Source organism: Nicotiana sylvestris, chromosome 2 (assembly GCF_000393655.2).
Source record: "Nicotiana sylvestris chromosome 2, ASM39365v2, whole genome shotgun sequence".
Lineage (NCBI taxonomy): Eukaryota > Viridiplantae > Streptophyta > Magnoliopsida > Solanales > Solanaceae > Nicotiana > Nicotiana sylvestris.
In genome coordinates, this window is record NC_091058.1 from 139,924,278 (window position 1) to 139,947,081 (window position 22,804).

The window sequence follows — 22,804 nt, forward strand, 5'->3', positions numbered from 1 at the left end:
TCTAGCACCTCTACCCCCACCTCTAATTGGCTGGGCGAGCTGTGTAACGCCTGGTGCCTGTACTATAGCACGAGAACCCTGATGCTGAAAGCTACCTGGTGCTCAAGGGCAAAACCTGGCAATGTGACCGGTATCATCACAAGTGTACCAAGCCCTCGGCTGCTGAAGCTGCTGGCCCTGTCGACCTGAATGACCACCTCAGAAACTCTGAAGCGGTGGTGCACTGATGGGAGCTGGTGGTGCACTGTAAGGTTGCTGATCAGAATAGTGCGTTTGAGAACCACGACCACCTGAAGTACCTTGAGAGACCTGGAGAGTTGACTTAAAGGGCCTAGGAGGATGGCCTCTACCATATGAATCTCTACCTCTACACGAGGTACCACTGAATCTGCCTGAATGACGGGGCCTCTTATCTGAACCATGACCACCTCCCTTTGACAGAAGCATCTCAACTCTACGGGCCAGATTGGCCGCCTCCTAGAAAGTGATCTCCCTCCTAGCCTCCTTGGCCATCTGAAGACGAATCGGCTGAATAAGACCATTAATAAACCTCCTCACCCTCTCTCTCTCGGTGGGAAGTATGACAAGAGCATGACGAGCTAGATCGATGAACCTGGTCTCATACTGGGTGAACATCATGGAACCCTGCTGGAGGCGCTCAAACTACCTCCGAAAGGCCTCTCTTTGAGTCACAGGGAGAAACTTCTCCAAAAACAACGTTGTGAACTGCTCCCAAGTCAAAGATGGAGAACCGGCCGGTCTAGCTAAGCAATAATCCCTCCACCAAGTCTTGGCGGATCTAGACAGACGAAAGGTAGCAAAATCAACTCCATTGGTCTCAACGATCCCCATGTTCCAAAGAACCTCGTGACAACTATCCAGATAATCCTGGGGATCCTCAGTAAATGCACCGCTAAATGTAGAACTGAAGAGCTTGGTGAACCTATCCAGCCTCCACAAAGCATCGACGGACATAACCGCTCCATCGCCAGTCTGAGCTACTATACCTAGCAGAACTTCCACAGTTGGTTGAACCGCTGGAACCTGAACTTGGGGAACTACTTGCTCTGGAGTGCGCGTAGCAGGAGTCCGAGCCCCTCCTCCAGCCTGAGAAGTGGCTGGTGCTACGGGAAGCAAACCAGCTCGGGTGACACTTTCCATGAGGCCCACCAATCGGACTAGCGCGTCCTGAATAACTGGGGTGGCAATGAACCCCTCTAGGACCTAAGCTGGGCCTACCGGAACTGCTAGGGCCGGAACCTCCTCCTCAAAATCAACCTGAGGCTCCGCCACTGGTGATGCTGCTCGGGGCTGAGCTCTGCCCCTACCTCGGCCTCTAGCACGACCTCGGGCTCGCCCTCTGCCCCTGATGGAAGCTGTTGCTGGGGGCTCGGGCTGCTGAGCGGTAGATGAGGAAGCGCGTGTTCTTACCATCTGCGAAAGAATAAAGTAGAAATTCAATCAGTATTTGAGAAACAAAACCGCACGACAGGAAAGAACAAATGTGAAGTTTTCCTAACTCCGTAGCCTCTGAGGGATAAATACAGACGTCTCCGTATAGATCCCTCAGACTCTACTAAGTTTGTCTATGAGTTGTGATACCTATGTAACCTAGAGCTCTAATACCAACTTGTCACGACCCGAGTTTTCCACCGTCGGGAGTCGTGATGGCGCCTACTAATGTGAGCTAGGCAAGCCAATTCTTAACTGCTACTTCTTTAAAAAATTACTTCTTTTGACAATTATCAGTAATATCATGAAAACAACGGAATTAATTAAATATGCGGAAGACGTAAATTAAAGAAACTGAACAATAATGCGGAAATCAACATATGCCTCTACCCAAGAACTGGTGTCACATTACTCACGAACTTCTAAGAGTACTAAATACAACCGTTTGAAAAAAGAATATAAATTGTTTGTCTCAGAAACTTGAGATAACATACTGAAATAAAAGATAGAGGAGACGTCGGGCCTGCGGACACCTGCAAGGCTACCTCGGTGTCTCACTGGACTGAAGGCTGGCTCCAGCACTACTACTGCTATCAAAGACCCGGATTTGTGCAAAAGAGCACATAGTGTAGTATCAGCACAACCGACCCCATGTACTGGTAAGTATCTAGCATAATCTCGGCGAAGTAGTGACGGCTAGGACTAGAATCCAAATAAACCTGTGTAGTTCATATATATATATATATATATATATATATATATATATATATATACAACGGGAAAAAATACAGGAATAACCAGCCAATGCGAGTAGGGGAAACATGATGTGGGGGTGAATATAGTTCCGAATAGAAAGGCATCAAGTAAGGAAGGAAACAACATAACTAGAATATCAACAAGAAAGCAAAAAGCAACAATTTGCACGGCGTCACCCTTCGTGCGTTTACTTTCGTTCCCACCAAAACAATACACGGCATCACCATTTGTGCTTTACGCTCTTCCTCACCCAAACAACAATCACAAGGCAAACAGGGTAAGGAAATCTAATACCTCGAAATAATCAAATAACAGCAGGTAATGAAAGAAACAACAAAACTCGGATATCAACAAGGAAATCAGAAATCAACAAATGCACGACATCACCCTTCGTGCTTTTACTCTCTTTTCTCACCATATAATCAATAAAATCGACACGGAATGGTATATCGTGCGACACGGCATCACACTTCGTTCTTTACACTCTTTCCTCACAATAGCAAACAATGCACGGTATCACCCTTCGTGCTTTATCGCTCTTCCTCACCCAAACAACAATCACAAACAAGGGGCAAGGGATTAAAAAAATAATAATAATAGAAATCCCGGCAAGGGAATACAATTAAACAGCTAAGTCCCGGCAAGGGAACAATATCAATAAATCTCAACACCCCGGCAAGGGAGATAATCAACAAAGCAACAAGCATCCCGGCAAGGGAACAATTCAATAACTCTTTATTTTTCTTTCACTTCTTACTTTATAACTCACTTTACCACTTGAGCCAATGCTCCAAAGGGTTTCATTTTTCTCATATACTTTCACAATTCATATTACCACTTGAGCCAATGCTTCTCGAAGTTCAAAGATCACAATTTCTTTCACATGCTTTCTACAACATATAGAAATAATCATTTAGGCATGAAAGATACCACAAGATCAGAATATCCGCAATATAAAGACTAACGGTCATGCTGGACACCAACGTATAGATACTCATCACCATGACTATACGTCGTACTTGACAATTAGCACGTAGCAAATAAGACTCAACTCCTAATCCCTCAAGCTAAGGTTAGACCAAACACTTACCTCGAAGCTTTGAACACCACTCAAGCCTCAATTATAGCTTTACCCCCTTGATTCCACCACAAATCTGCTCGAATCTAATCACAAGTTACTTAATTACATCAATAAGTGCTAAATGAATCAACCCCAATGCATGCAAATGAGTTTTCCCAAAGTTTTACCCAAAAAGTAAAAAATCACCCCTGGACCCACGTGGTCGAAACCCGAGGTTCGAACCAAAACCCGATTACCCATTTTCCCACGAATCCAAATGTATAATTTGTTTTCAAATTCGACTCCAAAACGAGGTCTAAATCAAGAAAAAATCAAAAAGCCCTAACTCTACCCAAATCCCCAATTTTTTACCCTAAATTACATGTTTTAGGTTTAGGAATTCATGAGATGTTGAAGAAAATAGAAGGAAACAAGCAAGGATTACTAACCCACGAAGTCTTTGGTGAAGGATAGCTTCAATGGATGCCTAAGGACCTTGGAGAAGAAGGAGTTCGTGAAAATTTAATGAAATCCCGTAGCTACTGTTTCTGAAAATTAAAAATATAACTAGGCGAAATTGTCCTTCGCGTTCGCGACAGGCTGGTCGCGTTCGCGAAGGGTAGGGCTTAACAGACTATCGTGTTCGCGGAAGGAGGCACACCAACGCAGAGAGTAAAATGGTGAGGCCCTGAAATTGGTCTATGCGAACGCGGAAAGAGGCACGCAAACACGAAGAGGAAATCCTGCAAAGCTACGCGAAAGCAAGTAGGCTTACGCGAACGCGATGAAGAAAAGGAGACTCAGCCCCCAGAGTCAAATAACACTACATGAATGCGAGGGTAGGGACCCGAACGCGAAGGAGGAAAAATTAAAGCATCGCGAACGCAAGAGGAACAATGCGAACGCGTAGAAGAAACTGGGTCTGCAACAGCTGAAGCAAATCTGCATTTTTTCTAAGTTTAAAACCATTCCGAAGCACTCCCGAGCCCTCGGGGCTCCTAGCCAAACACATGCACTAACTCAACAACATTCTACGAACTTAACCGTGCGATCAAATCGCCAAAATAATATCAAAATAACGAATCAAACCTCAAAATCACTAATTTTTCTTCAAACTTCTTAAACTTTCAAATTTAGAGTTTTAAGTCCGAAACATGTCAAACGACGTCCAATTTCAACCAAACTTCACAGAAATATCTTAAACCACATATAAGACCTGTACCGGGTGCCGCAACCAAAATAAAGGCCCGATACCAACACGTTCTAACCAATTTTCATTTCAATTTTTTTTATAAATTTCAGAAAAATAATTTTACTCAAAAATTCATATCTCGGGCTTGGGACCTCGGAATTCGATTTCGGGCATACGCCCAAGTCCCATATTTTCCTACGGACCCTCCGAGACCGTCAAATCAAGGATCCGAGTCCGTTTACTCAAAATATTGACCGGAGTCAAATTTACTCGTTTTAATATCAAATTTTAGCATTTTTCATAGAATTTCATATTTAAGCTTTCTGGCTACACGCCTGGACTATACACGCAAATCGAGGCAACTAAAAATGAGATTTTTAAGGCCTCGGAAGCACGAAATGGGTAAGAAAACAGGTAAGACCCCTTTGGGTCGTCACAAGAATATTTACAACATATACAAAAATGTCATTTCCACTTTATGTGAATGTCTTTAAAAAAGTTTAGTGACATATCTTTTACAACATAGCAAAATGTCGCATTAAATGTTTGACACTTAAATTAATATCGGTATCCTATTTTTTAGAATGTAAATAATAATGCTTTGTTTAGTTTCATCATGAACACATTTACATTTACAAATATCAACTTATATAACAAATATGAAATAAATTTAAAACAAATATCTTTTAGCACAATAACCAAAGAACAAAGTAGCAATATAAAACGTACTTAGTACAAGATAAATAATGTCAAATCAAATGATTTGTTCTCATGTAAAACTTAAATCTAACTAAATAATAAAAGATAGTAATTTCAATGTGTAAGTACTTTAAGATCACTCCTAATTCGAATTAATTTTCCTCAACTTCTAGACTAAATCTTATAAAACCAACTCTCCACCGACAAGCTTTTCACTTCCAGTAATTGATATCACTTCCTTCAAGAATGTTGCAGAAGAGGTCACAAGAAAAAAAAAGAATTATCCCTTTATAATAAAGTTAATTCTTTCCTTCTCTAAAACAATTGGAATACAAAAAATAATAACATATTCAAGTTCTAAAAGAGAAACAAATTGATGATGAATGTAATACTAGCAACTGAAGAGAAAAAGAAACATACAACATAAATAAAAAAATCCAAGAAAGTAAAAATAACCGCCCAAACCGAACAATTGAAATGTTGTAGTAATATCATAATGCAGTTGATGATATTTTCTTGGTTGTGGGGGATGTGAGAGGAAGGGAGAAAATATAACTCCACCCGATGGAGGTTCTGCAAAATTTAAATAAATATAAACATGATCAGGCCTAAAAAGCTAAATACAAGTAAGCACACATAAAGCTACTTGCCCAAGAAAGGTTGAAACAAAATCTAAATGAGATAGCTCACTTAGGAGAATCTATTTACCTCTACGATAATAATGAATTTTCTGTAACAAATGCTATATTAATAGTCAATAATGCACATTCATATCAGAGTTCAACATCAATTTTGTACTAGAAAAATGGTGTTCAATAAAAACCACAATTTCACCCTTTACCAAGGAAAAGAAAATGCTCAGCTATTCTCCATTCATCTTGCACTTAAGAAAATCATTCCTTACTCTTTTAGTTTTTAATTTTCTTTGAAATTGAGGCAAAAACAGGGTGGGAGAGGGGAGGGTTAAATTCTGAAATATTAGTTTCCGTAAATGGTATATTGAGATGAAAACTAATAAATGTTATATAAGTTTTGCAAAGTATAATATGAAGGGTTTCTCCCTTTGAAAAGGAGGAACAAGAACCTTGTAATTTTTTTAAACTTACCCGCTTCTTTTTCTTTGTGCCAACTTCACTAATTCCAGTCTTCTTGATTATGTTAATCTGAGAAGAAATATTAGATTGGTTACTCTGTAGTTTACAAAATTTATAACTTAGAAAATTGTGAATACAAGATATATAAAAACAGGACAAAAGTCATATAATAATTTTTATTTCATAATATGCTGGCGTTTCAATCATAGATCTTTATTTCCCTCATCTAGGTAAGAGTTTTCAACTTACTCTTTCTTCCAGGTTCTACAAACGGCTAAATATCTTGTGTAGGAGGGTAAAATCATGCTTGATGGGAATCTTATTAATTAACAAAAAGAAAAAAAGAAGCTAACTTCTTCACAGCTGCAACAAGAATGCCACCATCATTGTCAAACATTAGTTTAAAAATGGAACTCCATCCTTAAGTGTAAGCTAGAGAAGAGCCTCAAGAGTTGCGATGCTTTTTCATAAGAACATGCATCAAAGATGAGAAAGCTCTTCAACCTTTCCAAGGAAGATGATATCAGGAAGTATGTCAATACCTACCACCAAAATTTCACTACCAAAAATGGAAAAAAGGCAAGGAAAGCTCATAAGATTTAGTTGCTTGTGACTAGGACAAAAACACAGATTATTTCTCAGCAACTCTCCACACAGACTCCTCAATTGTGATTCATCGGTTCGATATACTTCAATATTCAATCAAACCAACAATACTTATTGCTAAAATAATCATTCTAACTATTGTTTGTAAAGCACTAAAAACTAAATTTCAACCATTATTATTGCTCATTGGCTCAACTGCTGGTTCATTATTGTACACTTTGTGAATCTTGATCAACTCTTCATAAACAGCTTCACTTTCAATTAGAAATACTCATAATCGTTTTTACTGGAAAATACTCATAATCGTTTTTGAGAGGACATAACAGCTTCACTCTCAATTAGAAATACTCATAATCATTTTTACTGGAAAATACTCATAATCGTTTTTGAGAGGACATACTCATAATCGTTTTTACTGGAAAATAGCCTCTATACTTTAAAATGCTATTTTGAAGCTTTACGTAACTGAAGCGAAAATTGACATAGCTAAAACTATACTTTTCAAAAGTATGCAGAAAAATATATAGTTAAATGAGTTTACGAACTCGCCATCTTTGTGTGAACAAGTGAAACATGTGATAGTGATTGTTGGTGATCGTCCATTGAGTTATCAGAAACCTATCACAAAAGAGGAAAATTATTACAACTAAAAGAAAACTAAATTACAAGATTATCTTAAATACAATAAATTTTTGCTAAAGAGCATAATATTTTTTACCTGCTTATCACCACATAATTTCCTATTTGAGCCAATAATAATACCCAAAGATTAAAGATATGCCTTTATACCCAGCTTTACTTTATCGTCTATTTTTGCATCCATATCCTTTGTTGCTTCTAACATTTTTGCCCCATCACTTTTATTTCTTCTTTTTCTCCCTCTTCTCTATTTCTTCTTTTGCTTCAGCCAATTTTTCTTCCATCGCAATTCTCATAGCGGAGGTAGCTTTTTCAACTTCTATCTCAACTCTTATATCAAAATCTCTTTGCTAAGCCTGAAATCGCTTATATGCAGGGCCATAAACAAAACTTGGAGCTGCTCCTTTTCCTAAAGTTTGAACATTTTCATGAGTGTTTGGTCCCATAACCTGTGCATACACATCATTGGGAGCACTTTCAGGGACATTTAACTCAGGATACACCTTACCAAGTTCATCCACTTCTTTCTTTTGGAAAGAAAAGGCAAAACAATGAAAAGTTAATAAAATTTTATATTGCCAAAAAAAAGTAGTTTATATTCATAAAGAATGAGAATTTACCATAGTTTCATTAGCTATCTCATTTACTGGTTGTTTATTCTTTCTCATATGTGTTTCTTTGAATACTTTGATACGACTTGGTTTTACACCATTCATTTTTGTCATCTGTTTAAATAGTAAAAAATTTATAGCAAATATATTCAAGAAAATAAGTATTGATATATAAATTGCAGAAAGCTTATAGTAAATATGGCATACATCATCTATAATTTGAGAATGACTTATAGTAATATGGCATACTAGATCTTTTTGCTCCAAAAGAAATTTAGAAAAAGAACACAATTGGCTAATTGCATACTTAAGTACCAAAGTTAATTTCCAAAAACAATTAACAATTTGCTGTTGAAAAGTAATCAAAACATTAAACAACAGTGAAACATTCAATTTCTTTTTCCTAGATAAGAAATGAACTACTGAAAAGTCTTTACAATTAGAATCTTCACCCAACTAACATCTCTTTCTTATTTCTTTTTTCCTTTTTTGGTCAAAAAAAGTAATTGTACATGACACTCTTAAATAGCATTTAAATAATCCTGGACAGATTACATTGTAGTATATCCATAGTGTAAAGTACAACACTTCAATTATTAACAACCAGAAATAGTGGAGCGCAACACACAGAATAAGCGTATTATACACTCAGTTATACAGAATAAGTACCTAGGAAATTTTCTGTTTCATATGAATCATTTCTTGATTTACCAGATCGGATAGCTTGTCCTTCATTTTATGGCCAATTTTGAGGTGGTTGAGGCAACGCCGCACCGCCCATTTGTTCTTCTTGTTGCTCCGAAAAATCAGGCAAAAGCATTTCTTGACTGGAATTTCTCAGTTTTTTTCTTGCCATCACAACAAAGTTGCTCAAAAACTATAGTTCCTACAAAATTAAAAAATATTTTCTACTATCCAGACGTATAAAATAATATCAAACTAGCACGTCAAACAAAAAGACATATACGCATGTGAGATTTAAACAACTAAAAAGCATAATAAGAATTCTCGAACTCGATGATCTATGTTTAATAACAATCTTTACTAAAATAGTGACAAAAATAATAAAAGTAACTAAGATATGTCATCTTCTTCATCATATGTTTCAATACTTTCCAAAGTAAGTGGGTCAATTTCTATTCCCGGCAACCTTCTCTAACCCATTTAATATCCTCTTCATTTTCAAACCAATCTAACAATCGATATCTAAAAGATATTTTGTATAAAGTGACATAACTGTATAGACCGCAGAAACTTTTACTTGATAAATTAATATTAATATATTTATTAAAAACAGCAAAATGAGGTACTCCTCACAAGATTAACACCAAACTTTTTCTCTCTCTCTCACACACAAAAGAAAAATACAAGATCCAATTTTTTCAACCAAAGCAGACAACAAAATAAATAACCAATATGTTACTATACAATAATCAACCCTTTAATCACCAAGAAACCAATAATTTAATTAATCTAAGCATAATCTACCATTAAATAATGAAAATCTTATATCCAACTTTATAAATGTACTAAACAACAAACGTCCAAAAATACACTGTTTGACCACCAAAAAAATCAAAATCAATCTACCAATCAATACCTAAAAGAGAAAATTATTAACCCAAATTCGAACAAATAAGAAAAAGAAAGAAATCTGTTAACCCAAATCCGAACAACCAAGAAAAATAAAGATATTTGTTAACTAAATTGGGTACCTTGAATTTATAGAAAACAAGCTTTGTGGATCTCAGCAGCAAAAGCCTTAGCGATTTTCATCTCCAAGTATCTATTATAGTACAGTGAAATGCAAAAGATTAGGTTTTTCGTATAAGGAAAAGATTTGGCGATAAGAATTTTGCTTCCCTCCTCCCAATTCTTAAATTAGGTTTTTCGTAGAATTCTAACTAAGGAAGAAAAACTAAATTTAAGAATTGGGAGGAGGGAAGCAAAATTCTTATCGCCAAAATCTTTTCCTTCTAAATCTCCGATACTTTCCATACATAGCTCCTTTTGAGTCTTGGGGAAGAAGGAGCAGACTTGAGAAAATTTGGCAAACCCAATTTGAGATTTTGACCCAAAATTGATTTTGAGATAAGAGAGGGGATGACTTATAGCCTGTTTGGCCAAGCCTTTTTTTTGGGCCAATAGTGTTTTTTTTTTTTGCTTTTGGCCAAAAATTGAGGTGTTTGGCCAAGCTTTTGGAAGGAAAAAAATGCTTTTGAGGAGAAGCAGAAGCAGTTTTGGAGAAGCAGAAAAAAATAGCTTCTCTCCAAAAGCACTTTTCTAAGAAACACTTTTGAGAAAAATACAATTAGAAGCAGTTTTCAAAAGCTTGGCCAAACACTAATTACTGCTCAAAAGTGTTTTTCAAATTAATTAGCCAAACACATACTCTTTCTCACCAAAAGCACTTTTTTAAAAAGTACTTTTGAGAAAAGAACTTCTCAAAATAAACTGCTTTTGGAAGCTTGGCCAAACAGGCTATTAATTAGCTTTCTCAATTGTGGTCAATAAATGTTTGGTTCCTTGGTTTCATATATATTTTTGTTTTTTTTTTTTAAATATTTCATCTTTAAATCCAACATCTAACAAGTAGTAGTAATATAATAATATATATTTTAACTAAACATTGATATTTTAATTAAAAATTTTAAATTGGCAAAATTTATTAAAAGGCGAGGCATATGGCTTGGGCATTTCACTGAATATCGGGGGGGGGGGCGTAAGCCTCATCGATCTTTAAATTTTTTAGTTCAAGAAATCAAAATTTTTGCCGATTTAAAACTTTTAATTAAAATATTATATATATATATATATATATATATATATATATATATATATATATATATATATATATATATATATATATATATATATATATATATATGAGCTTTTGGTGCTTGTAACTTTTTCTTCTCACTCAAAAATTCAGCTTGTCTTGTAGCACCACTAACACTATCTTTTGTCACATCTTCTTTTCTTCTTTATGTTACATCTTCTTTTCTTTATGTCACGTCTTCTTTTCTTTAATTGTCTTTCGCATTGGCACGCCTAGTGAGATACCATCATTATATATATATATATATATATATATATATATATCTAACATATTTTACAAGTATAAACAATGCAATAGTGTTACAATTGTTATCAAACTACATATATTTGATTGCTTCCCTAAAAGGCTCGAAGTTATAAATTAAACTATTATCGAACTACACATTTAATTACCTTCCTAAAAGTAATAATCAATAAACTTTATCAATATTATAATTCAAAATATTACCCCTTCAGGAATAAATACAAAGTATTAAAGTCTCTTTTGGTAGAAATAAATCTAAGAACTACAAATCAATAGCGAGTGAGGATATACAGTTCGACAATCTATATATTCAGAGAAAATGATCAAATAACATTAACCCTCACGATGTTCTCACTTAGTAAATATACAATACTATGACTCATTATTTGAGTTAAGATCATTCATTTGTTAATGTATTTTGAGGGTCAACACTATTAATTAGAAAATTTAACAGATGATTTACCTAGTACTTATTGAGCGAACCCGAGCGCCGAGCAATAGACGTGTAGAGTGCATAATTTTATGTTTGGGGTGCATATAAGCCTCACAAATTAAGCCCTACACTTGAGCCGCCTCAAGACATTGTGCAAATGACTCGCCCAGGAGCTAGTCTTGGACGGGCCTTTTAAATTATTATGCAACAAGAAACAAAATCGTCTATATTGTAGGTAATTATCATAATATTTGAACAAATTAAATATTAAATATAAAGGGCGTGATATTTTTTTAAGACAAAGAATGATTTAAAATTTAGAAACTATAGAGAAATTTTCAATCGTAGATGTTAATGTTTGTAATTACCGGCAAATAATATGACATTTAAAGTAAGGTCATATTTTTTTTGTCATTTGTATCAAAAGTTTTTACAACATTTGTTAAAGTGTCGTATTTTTACTACAGTTTGGACCAAATGTCATTGTTTTTATGATATTTTATACCAAATGTCGTCCTTTTTATGCCATTTTGTATCAAATGTCTAATTTTTACGATATTTTGTAGAAGATGTTGCACTTTTTACGACATTTCTTAAAAAATGTCATTATGTTGACGACATTTTGTATCAAATATCGTTGTTTTAATGATATTTCCTATCAAATGTCATTTTTACGATATTTAGTATCAAATGTCATTGTTTCTATGACAATTAATATTAAATGTCATAGTTTTTACGATATTTTGTCATAAATGTCAAAAAAGGAAATTTCCGACATTTATTTCAATAATCACTAAATAAATGTCGTTGTATCCTCAATTTCCTGTAGTTGAATGATAATTTTCTTTAGAATAAAAATAATTTAAAGCTGTCACGATCTCAAGTTCTCACCTTAGGATGTCGTGATGGCACCTAGTCCCTAAGACTAGGTAAGCCTAGCACATTCTGAGTTAATAACAGAATTGCACTATTTAATCATGTAATGACCCGATCGGTTATTTTGAGTGTTATAGCCCCGTTCTCCCATTTACTGCTTATTCAATGATCAATTGTTGATATGTAACTTACCTGGGTAGTTGATTTGGTTCTGAGGATGTTTCAGAGTAAATTGGGATACTTAGTCCCAAGGTTGGAAGCTTAACTTGAAAGAGTTGAGCGGATATTGACTTATGTGTAAACGACTCCGGAATGGAGTTTTGATGGTTCCGATAACTCTGTATGATAATTTTGGACTTAGGAGTTTGTTCGGATAGTGATTTGGAGGTCCATAGGTATTTTGGCTTGAAATGGTGAAAGTTGGAAAAATAAAAGTTTGGAGAGTTGAGAGGTTTGAACAAGAGTTGACTTTGTTGTTACCCAACTCAAAATTTGATTCCAAAAGTTGAAATTGGTTTTTTGTGTCATTTATGACTTGTGTGCAAAATTTGAGGTCAATCGAACTTGATTTGATAGGTTTCGACATCGAACATAAAAGTTAGAAGTTCATAAGTTTATTAGGCTTGAATCGATGAGCAATTCATGGTTTAGTGTTGTTTGATGTGATTTGACGCTTCAAGCGAGTTTGTATGATATTATTAGGACTTGTTGGTATGTTTGGTTGAGGTCCAGAGGGCCTCGGGTGTGATTAGGATCATGTTCGGTGCATTTGGAACCTTGGAGAAACTCCTGATTTCTGATACTGTATTCTTATATGCAATCACGAGTATGATGTCGCAATCACGAAGGTTTGTGGATCACTCATGTATTTGATTTCAGCATGGTTCAATTGGATGGTGATTTGACTTATGATGTGGAGCCGGTGGCCATTTTGGGTCAGCAGGTTCGAAAGTTGAGGTCAAAGGACATAGCTTCAGTGAAGGTGCAGCGGAGAAGTCATCCAGTTGAGGAGGCTACTTGGGAGACCAGGGGAGATTTAGAGCATATATCCACGCCTATTTGAGACTCCAGGTACGTTTCTAGACACGTTCAAGGACGAACGTTTGTTTAGGGGGGAGGATGTAAAGACCTGGCCGGCTATTTTGAGAGTTGTCACCCCATTTTCCTATTTTTACTGCTCATCTTATGCTTATTAGTTGCTATGTGACTTGTTGGGGTAGTTGGTTCGGGTGCAGAGAGGTTTCAGAATGAGTTGAGACACTTAATCTCAAGGTTGGAAGCTTAAGTTGAAATGGTTGACAGAATGTTGACTTGTGTGTGAATGGCTCCGGAATGGCGTTTTGATGGTTCTGTTAGCTCCATTGGGTGATTCTTGACTTAGGAGTGTGTTTGATTAGTGATTTGGAGGTCCGTAGGTGATTTTCGCTTGAAATGGTGAAAGTTGAAAAAATAAAAGTTTGGAAAATTGAGACGTTTGACCGAGAGTTGAGTTTGTCGTTACCGGACTTGGAATTTGATTTCGAAAGTTGGAATAGGTTTGTTGTATCATTTATGACTTGTGTGCAAAATTTGAGGTCAATCGGACTTGATTTGATAGGTTTCAGCATCGAATATGGAAGTTAGAAGTTCATAAGTTCATTAGGCTTGAATCGATGTACGATTCGTGGTTTTATTATTGTTTGATGTGATTTGGCGCTTCAAGCAAGTTTGTATGATATTTTTAGGATTTGTTGGTTTATTTGGTTGAGGTCTAGAGGGCCTCGGGTGTGATTCAGATCATGATCGGTGCATTTGGAACCTTGGAGGAATTGCTGATTTCTGCTACTGGTTTTCTTATATGCGATCGCGAGTGTGATGTCGCGATCACGAAGGGTTGTTGATCATTGATGGAAAATTGTTCTATGCGATCGTGTGGTGAGGTCCGCGATCGCATAGCTTGAGCATTTGATGTATCGCGAATACGTGGGTAAGGTCGTGTTCGCATAGAGGAAAAAGGGAAGGCTGGGACTCACGCACATTTGTTCATCGCGAACTCGTGAAGTCGTTCGCGACCGCGTAGGTCTGTTGAGTCACTGCATCGCGTTCATGTGGATATTTATGTGTTTGCATAGAGTAAAGTTTTGGGCAGCTGAGTTTGTGCTTCGGAACGCGAGGCACATTCCGCGTTCGCGAAGAAGGGACATTTGGTAGATTCTCAAGGGAGTGATTTGGGTAAGTGCTTCTAACTTGGTTTTGGTTAAATTACATGAATATATCATTAATTTTATCATTTAATTAGTGACTTGGATTGAAAAATTTAAAAAAATTATAGAAACCTCCTAGGCTTTAATTTGAGGATGTGAAGGCCGAGTTATGATCGGATTTGAGTAATTTTAGTATGGTTGGACTCATGGTTGAATGTGTGTTCGAATTTTGTTAATTTTGTCGGATTCCAAGACGTGGGCTCGGGGGCTGACTTTTTGAGTTGGTTTTTTGACTTTTGACTAAGAACTTAACATTTTCATATGGAATTGATTCGTATGACTCGTGTTGATTGTATCGAATTATTTATGGCTAGATTCGAGGCCTTCAAAGGCCGATTCGCGAGGCAAGGGCTTGTTGGAGTAGGGATTTATACCGTTTGAGGTAAGTAACACTTCTAAACTTGGTTCTGAGGGTATAAATCCCTGGATTACGTGTTATGTGGTTGGTGTTGAGGTGAAGCACATGCTAGGTGACAGGCGTGTGGGTGTGCACCGTAAGAATTGTGACTCGGTCGATTCCGTGGAACTGTGTAGTTAAATAATCTTGTTGTTGTCACACCTCCTTTTTCCGCCCCCGCGGGGGCGCAAGGAGTTTTCTCCAATTAAAGGACAGTCGAAACGGGATTTGTTTATTTATTTCAGAGTCGCCACCTGGGAATTTTATGGCGTCCCAAGTCACCGGTTTTAATCCCGAATCGAGGAGAATATGACTCTGTTTGTCATTCTGCGAACTAGAAATCCGAGTAAGGAATTCTGTTAATTCGGGAGAAGGTGTTAGGCATTCCCGAATTCCGTGGTTCTAGCACGGTCGCTTAACCATTTTTATACTTGGCTTAATTATCTTGATTTACTAAATACATTTTTTGTTGTTATATGATTTCGTTACCGCCTTAGATTGTTTATAATTATAGACCCTTAAACGAATCACGCGTACGTATATTCGTGTTATATATATATAAATATATATATTTTATAAACGTGAAGAATCGTGTCACGCATACGTGTACACAATAAGATTGATAATATTATTTTTTTGTATATTTTTATTAAAAAAAACTTATGTTCGAAATTGTGCTTAAAAAATAAAATTAAGAACATCGTCGCTTTTGTATGATTAAATAGTGAACTGCACATCTCGAGTTTAATTTAACATCCTCTGAAGAACCTCTTTTATTAAAAGTTTGCTCGAAGTTGCGCGAACGCATAATCCGAATTGCCTTTAGAAATATAATCAGGTCACGCGAACGCATCCCTAATTACACAAAATATTCTTTATAAATTCTCTACAAATGTTTATTATGTCCATTTATTTTTAACGTGAAAGTAATTGGAAATCATTGATTTGGATGCCTCCAAATTTCTAAAAAAAAAGAATTCAAAATTTATTTGATGTTGACCGAGTTATATTTTACACGTATGGATTATATATCTCAAAGACTATTCAAATTTAAAGAATTAATGATATGAAAAATAAATAATGTGCAACTACATTTACCATTTTATTAGTTAATACGGTATTAGTATACCTAAAAAGCAAATTACATGCAAAATTCGGAAAGATTTAATTGGATAAACAAACTAATATTTTTCGAAGAATTTTCATTATTCTATTTGGAGCGAATACTATTTATACATTTTGACATAAAATGTTACAATTTGTATTTATAAATCTCACCTCCTTCTCATCAACTTGTTCTTAATCTAAAATTATAATCATTTGGTTAATTTGTTTACGATGATAGATAAAATCAAGTTGATAAGAAAGAGAACTATTATACAAATTGATTCAATAAAATGGCATCACATGCAACGTAGTTGTACGTCTGAACCATTCATAATATATTCTAACATCGTAACAGATTATATCAACTCACCTTTCACCTATGGTTATACACGTAACCATTATCACGCCATATACGAACCACACACAACTTACATCAATCTAGCTTTAAACAAAATCGGATTTTTTGACAAGATATGCTAGTAATGTAATTTCTTGATACTTCCATACTATTTTATACTTAGCCAACAATATCATAAGATTTAATTAATGGCTAGCTTACTGCCATGTTCTCTATATATAATTCGAATATAGCTATACTTAGTGAGATTCTGAAATAAATAACATTATTACAAAGCTTATGCGAATTTCAAAAGAAGATGATTAACTAACAGTTCTCACTTCAAGTGTAAGCTAATAGTCAAATAAAAATAAAATAAACTCAGCTAATGCTTTAAGATGAACATCACATATTTGAAATTTTAAATTTCATTTTTTTCTTTTTCTTGCAATATTGAAGCTTTTCATGGCATAGACCTACAAATATGTACCTGAAATGAGGATAAGAGAGGTAAATTTCAGCAGTAGCAGCAGCAACAAAATCAGCAGAATATACAGGACCCGTGAAACCCAGACGCACAGTAGCAGGACTCTTTAAGAAATTTCAGATTTTAAACCAAACAATAGGATCAAACAAATCCGGACAGATTTAAGGGAAACAGTATTTCTGATATTTAAGACTTAGGAAAAGGCAAACTGAAAAGCTCTCAATTTCAAAACAAAGAATCAGCCTCAATACTAGTTTCTGATGTAGAATTCTGTTTTACTGTTTCTGGTTTTTCTTTCTTTCTATCTTCTTCTTGTTTCAGATTTTCTTTCTTTTCTTTCTTCTGTTTTTATTCTCTCTATTATTCTCTGTCCGTTTTTTTTCTGTTTCTCCTCTGTTATCTCTCCCTCTTTCAGATTCGTTCCTTTTTTCTTATTCCTCTCTGTGTGTTCAAGACTTCCTATATATAATCCCAACCCTTTAATCAATTAAAATCAATAACTTTCTCCTACCAAACCCATTATCTTCCCACTCACCCCATTACATTAAATAAATATATCACCCCACCCCATTATATTTTGTCCCCCATGCCTAACATAAACAAATACAAGATTCCCCCACACTAAAATTTGTCTTGTCCCCCCTTTATATTAAACAACCATATCACAACCCACCCCATTACATTTTGTCCCCCATGCTTCACATAAAAAATTACAAAAATATACAATTCCTAAACTACCCCTCCGACCTTACTGAAATTACTAACTACCCCTGAACGTACTGCAAATTACTAAATTACCCCCATCAGCTATAACAAATCAATTAATCAAACTCAACCAAAATATAGCCAATATGACCAATTTCTACATAAATTCAAACAACAAATCACATGAACATGATTTTTTCAACATTTCAACAACAAATCACATGAACACAAATTGAACAACAAAGAACAACTAAAATTTGATTGAACAATATCAACAACAAACCTATTTTCAGATTCAACAACAACAACAATCAAACAAGTATATTTAGATTTCTAAATTCAATAATATTGAACTTAAAATTAACTCTAACAACATTACAACCAACAATTCCTATATTAAACTTAAACAAGATTATGAGACAAATTCAAGAAATAATCATAAATGATAAACAAGAAATCAAACTATACAAATTTCGGATTCAAGATCAACCAAACAAAGTATGAACATGAATGAAAATATTCAATAACAATAACAAACAAACTTTATTCAAACTTCGAATTAAACTTAAACAAAACAAATAAACATATTCAATTTTTATCTAGAAATAAACAAGAAAAATGAAACAAAACAAACTGAAAAAAATAAAAAATAAAACGATGAACATGAAATTAATATCAAACATATTTGATTTCAAATCCGAAAAATATCAAACAAATTAACGGAAAGAAACGAAACTTACAACTAACCGGAAATGAGCAACGATGAACTCGAACGGACACGGACAACTCGAACAAAGCTTGAATAAACGGGGTCTGTTTGGTGATAATAGAAGCTGGACGAAGCAGCAAATAGCAACGTCCATGGCGGGCAGCAGCAGCGATCGCGAGCAGCAAGTGAAGGAGCAGCGACGTGTTTGGTTACGTGAAGAAGCTGGCGCGGGCAACAGCCATGAAAGCAGACGCAGCTTGATATTTTAGTTGGTGCCGAAGAAAGACGACGAAGCAGCAAAAGCAGCGATGAAGCAACAGTGACGACTCCAAACAGCAGCAGCGCGACGAAGAGGAAAGGACGCAGCAGCAGTAAAACGATGCGACATGACGAGGAAGATGAAGCAGAAACAGTCATGAACTTATTTGAACGTGCGGGGCTGCTGGAGGTCGACGAACCATTCGTCGTCGATGAATGGATGTAGCAGCTGGTCGTTTGGACTTGAGGTTGAAGGCAACCATGGACGCCGAGCTCAAGCTTGAGCTCGACGAGCTTCATCAATGGCGGATAGGACTGGGGTCGTTTAGTCGAGCCGGGGTCGTGAGGGTGACGTGAGTGTGTGTGTGTCGAGGGGATAGGCAGGGCGGCCATGGATGATGCTTGGAGAAGCTGCAAGGGGCAGCCATGGGAGGTGGGGTTTAGAAGGTTTGGAGAAGAAGAAACCAAAGTGGGGGGGGGGGATGGCTTAGCTCTTAGGGTTTTTTTTTTGTTTTGTTTTTTTTGTAAAATGTAAGATAATAGGATGTTGGGTTATGGGCTGGGTCGACCCAGTTCGAAATGGACTGGGTCGTTTGGGAAGATTGGGCCATTTTTTGGGTCTGTGGCTTGAAATCGAAGAAAAGGCCCAATTCCGACTTTCTTTATATTTTCGCTCTCTTTTCTTCTTTTATTTCTCTAAAACTAAATTATAAAAATACTTAAATTATTATTAAGAACTAAATTAAGTTATAGAAGCTCAAATTAACTCCAAATAACAATTAACGCACAATTAAGTAATAATTAAGCATAAAATTGTATATTTGGACATTAAATGCTAAAAATGCAAACGATGCCTATTTTTGTAAATTTTTATTTTTTGTAAACAAACTTAATTACTAACAAATTGTAGAATTAAATCCTACATGCAAAATGCGACATATTTTTGTATTTTTTATTAATTTAGCAAATAAACATGCACAGACCAATACAAATAATTATTCAAAATATCACAAAATATCACAAAATTGCACACCAAGGAAAATTATTTTATTTTTTGAATTTTTTGGGAGTAATTCTCATATAGGGCAAAAATCACGTGCTTACAGTTGTTATCCATATATTCTCCATGTGATAGAGAAATTGAGATATGATTCTTGTTAGAAATCATGCTTATGTCATATGCTGGTACTGTTGGGATCCACAGAGGTTGTATTGCTCTTAAATTTACTTTTTTAATTTGCAATTATGTACTCAATCACAACTATAATTTGCATATCATATCTTAGTCTCTGTTGCCATTTATTGATACATCATATCATCATTTTTGGGTTGATTATCATGATACTCGTGAGTCCGAGAGACTGGAGAGATTGATGGCTTAGTGGGGTCGAGGGCTTGATTGTGAGGATGTTTATGGGATCGGGATGCACGCCACAACATGCTTTATTGATTCATGCCATGATTAGCTTATTATAGCACTTGGGCAGGATCCGCCCCTTCGGAGTCTGACTAATCAGCAGTGAGCGCAGGTACCTATTAAGTGCGAGTGCGAGTGCCGAGCGATTGGGAGGATTGAGTTATTATGAGGATGGAGTGAATGTGAGGAATGAGTGTCTATGAGGATGGAGTGAATAGGAGGACTGAGTGATTAATACTCTGAGAGTATGCATATGATTTGATTATTGTTTTGTATTATAGTTGGCATACATAACTGGAATATAGATATCGAGATGTATCATTTCTCATTTCAGATACACTTGACATATCTTACCTATTTGAGCTTTAATTGTTGAACTTGAAAGCATGTCTACATATCTATACTGTTATTTCTGTATTTGGATTGTACCTGTTGTTCTACTGTCCTAGACAGTGTTTCAGACTATGTTATTGTATAGATGCTCATGTACTCAGTAACATCCGTATTTTGGGAGTTGTGTAATGAGTCGAGGTATTTTTCATATTAGCTAATTTAAAGGATTTTACTCTTAAGCTTAATTTATTATAATTATAACTTGGGACCTTCAATACAACAAAAACCACAAATATACCATAACACACCCAATCAACAAGTGATAAATTAGCCTTAAACTGCAACGACGAGCGACCAACTTACTACCCTACCACATATGGCATTTATCAATGCCCTTTTATCCCTCTAAACTCCATAAATCAGCAGCACAATAGGCCAACACGAGGGGACTACAAAATAGTCCACTAAAAGTGGAATAAATCGAACACCACTCGTTCTCGTTTGAGCTTCCTGTAAACATCGAGAAGCCTGCCCGAAAGAGAGTACAGGAAGAAATAACTCAAAGAGTGAAAAGATTAGAACAACGGTCCCAATGGAGGCAAGGAACTAATTACGACTCCATTAGAAGGAGATGTAGAAGAGGAGAGAAACAAACATCGTCCCGTGAGTTCTAATTATTAGGTGTGATGACTCAAAAGGTCATCACTCATTTTGAAAGTAAATTCTGTATTTCGAGGCCATAAAAACCTCTTTTTATCTCACCTCGATTTGCGTGTTCTGTCTGGGTGCATTTCCAGAAAGCTTTTATGTGAAAACTAAGTAAAATAAGGAAATTGACTTTTAAAATTGAATAAATTTGACTTTGGTCAACATTCTTGGTAAACGGACCCAGACCCGTGATCTGACGGTCTCTAGGGTCCGTAGTAAAATTTGGGACTTGGGCGTATGCATGGAATCGAATTTCGAGGTCCCAAGCTCGAGTAATGAATTTTTTTAAAGAAAATTGTTTTATGAAAATATAAAGGTTTTTAGACGTAAATTGATGCATTTTCTTGATAGTATCGGGCCTGTATCTTGGTTCCGAAGCCCGGTACAAGTTTGAAATAATAATTAAGTTGAATTTGTAAAATTTGGTAAAGATCGAAATTGGTTTGGTATAAAACGGACCTATAGTTGAGAAAATAGTAATTTTGATGTTCTTGAGTGATTTCATGGATTTGAGGTTTAATTCCTAGTTGTTGATATTATTTTGATGATTTGATTGTACTAGCAAGTCCGTATGATGTTTTTGGACTTGTGTGCATGTATGGTTTGGAGCTTCGAGGACTCGGGTGAGTTTTGGATAGGCCACAGAATGAAATTTGACTAGGAAAACTGCTGGTGTGTTGCAGGTCTGCAGGCTTCGCAATTGCGAGCTCGCATTTGTGACTAACCATCGCATTTGCAATGAATGGGTAGGGGTGACCTTCGCATTTGCGAAGCTCCACTCGCAAAAGCGACTGCAACAGTGTTCGCATTTGCGAACGATCGTTCTCATTTGCGAGGTTAATAGGGCAGGCCTTCCTTTGCAATTGCGAAGCCTTGGCCGCAATTGCTAGTTCGCATTTGTTAACATATCATCGCAAATGCGATATTTGCGCCTGTGTAAATCATGACTTAGCCGAAAATTTTTCATTTTTCAAACTCCCTCAAACCCTAAGCTCTCTTGGCCGATTTTCTAAAGAAAAGTTCTTTTCCAAATCGATTATAAGTCATTTCTAACTCATTTTCTTTAATCTAAAACATCTTTTTACATGATTTCAATTCAAAATCAAGGATTTTCATGGGGGAAATTGGGTGTTTTGGGTAGTACTTAGGATTTCTAAATTTTGGAGATTTGGGCATCGATTTGAGGTCCGATTTCAAAACAAATTATATATTTGAGTTCGTGGGTGAATGGATAATCGGGTTTGGGTTCGAACCTCGGGTTTTGACCATGTGGGCCTGGGGTCGATTTTTGACTTTTTGGGGAAATCTTTAGAAAACCTATTTCTATGCATTAGAATTGATTCATTTAACATTTATTGATATTGTTAAGTAAATTGTGGCTAGATACAAACAAATTGGTAATGGAAACAAGTGGTAAAGCGATAGTTGTGGCTTGAATTATGTTCTTGACATTGAGGTAAGTGTTTGGTCTAACCTTAGCTTGAGGGATTAAGAGTTGTGTCTTATTTGCTATGTGTTAATTGTTTAGTACGACGTATAGGCATGGTGACGAGTATCTATACGTCGGTGTCAAGCATGACCGTGAGTCTTATACTATGATTAA

At 35.9% G+C, this 22,804-nt stretch overlaps 1 long non-coding RNA gene across 1 annotated transcript; it reads right to left on the reverse strand.

Annotated features, from left to right (window-relative positions):
* Positions 1-7,406: 7,406 nt before the first annotated feature.
* LOC104243119 (uncharacterized) lies at positions 7,407-9,968 on the reverse strand. The gene is made up of 4 exons (XR_011405126.1): positions 9,825-9,968; positions 8,779-8,995; positions 7,578-7,947; positions 7,407-7,477 (listed from the first exon to the last, which is right to left on the reverse strand). It is a non-coding gene; the product is annotated as an uncharacterized lncRNA (long non-coding RNA).
* Positions 9,969-22,804: the final 12,836 nt, after the last annotated feature.